The sequence below is a fragment of the Teleopsis dalmanni genome, chromosome X, assembly GCF_002237135.1.
Source record: "Teleopsis dalmanni isolate 2A chromosome X, ASM223713v2, whole genome shotgun sequence".
NCBI classification, from domain to species: domain Eukaryota; kingdom Metazoa; phylum Arthropoda; class Insecta; order Diptera; family Diopsidae; genus Teleopsis; species Teleopsis dalmanni.
In genome coordinates, this window is record NC_051848.1 from 50158686 (window position 1) to 50160751 (window position 2066).

Sequence of the window (2066 nt, forward strand, 5' to 3'; positions counted from 1 at the left end):
CAACAAAAATTATTCACATTTATAGCATTTCGGAAACAAATGCTAATTGGTTTCTTTTTAGATATGTTATCAAAGTCAGAGGAATTTTCCGATAATGAACAGAAAACATCAGTTTTGACTATTTTGTTAGATTTTGATAGATGCATACTCCTTCTTAATAACAAAATATTTTACCATAATTATTATGGCTTAAAACTAAAAATCTCGGTTGGAGTTATTGAGGTGAGATAAATTAGATTATACCGGCGATCCCTAGTGGATCCAAATAAGCGTATATCTAGAAAAAGCTCAGGATAAAAAATCACCTAGAACCATTAGCAAAATCTAATATGCAATTTAGTGTCAGGTCTTGTAATTGATCAAGTTCCTCAGGAAAGGGGGCGCTTAAAGTGTTGTGTCGCCACCGTGCATGAGCTGTGCAAAATCATAATAGATGAGCGGCACTCTCATCATCTTCCCCTAAGCTAATCTAAGTAAACCTACCAAAAGACCGATATCTGTACGGATTATATCTGAGAATTTTGGATTACCTTTTATCGGAACTATAGCATACATGTGCCACCATATCGTTCAGTCTTCCCATTTTTTATTAAAAATTTTAGCACAGGAAGAACTCAGTAAGAGTTTACATATGGAGTTACTTAAAACATATATTTAAAAATAAAGAATACGACAATGACTTGATAGTCGTCTGTCTTTATACTTCATTATATATGATAATAGATGAGCCACATTTGTCTATTTTAAAACCCGTGGTTCTACTTTACGTTAAAATAGACAGACAGAGATGTAGTTGTGTAGGTAAATATATAGCACAAATCCAAATGGACTTGTTACGTGGACTTAATCGTCAAACTGTTCAAGTCTATATGACTTCTTCATATTGTTTCCGATGATTCTATTGCTGTGTTATAAACAATACTGCAAACTAAATACATCATTTTCATGCTATTTTGTTAAGTTAAAAGTAAAAGTGGCAATGAAATAATTAAATATAATTAAATATTGAAATCTATTAAACTTGATTAGATACGAGTACTGTACGAGTATTTAAAATACAACAATTATTTTAATTATTTGTTTAAAATGTATAATATATATCATATCCTTTCAATACTATGTTATTAGCTAAATGCAGTGTATCTGTTCACTGTATTTATTTGAAACATTTATTGAAAATATTAAATTTAGAAAAACTTATTAAAATCTAATATAAAGCTGTTTTAATCGTGGATAGCTTGTCATGACTTGTTAAATAGCACTTTAATGAATTTAATTTAATAACGCAAACTACCACTTCAACTAGTCACCTTATGGATTCTAGTAGGTTATCAATAGGCTTTCCAAAATAAAAAATATTAAGTAGAGCTATAATATCTTCTTCCGCGATCCTAAATTTGTACACAATTCAAGTTTATATAACGTAATTAATTATTTTATTACTAATATTCCGTTATTGAAGTTAAAAATACACGTAGTACTTAAATTTTCTATTACATACATTTGTTGTCCTAAAACCTCAAAAGGACTCTTTAGTGTGAGCAGGCTTGAGAAAGGCTTTACTGAAAATATTAATGAATTGTTCTCAATATTGTAGTCTCTATACAAAACACTAAGTAAATTAAAACTATAACTTATTATTTGTCTTACCTAAGTACTATTAATACTGGCCTAAAATCAAAACACAACGTACTTAGTTCTATTGCGAAGCATACTTGTGCATTCTACAAGTACCAAATATTGTACTTCGAGCATCGAAACCTGTACACAGGAATGCATTGAGTTGTTGTTGAGTTTGTTGTTGTATTATTTTATAAATTTTTTGTATTGCATCCTCCTTTGTCATCCCAAACCGAACTCCAGGTGTTTCACTTCGTATGTACATACTTTTTTTTCGGATTATTTAAAGAGATTAGCAGAAAATAACCTACAATAAAGATTTACTACCTGGGTTGTTATATCTTTCAGCTTGCTGTAGGAGGATCAATCACTGCTAAGAACGCAGCAGTTGTGAACCTTTTTATTTGAACATTTACGACAACAATGCCGAAATTACAAAATTGAAA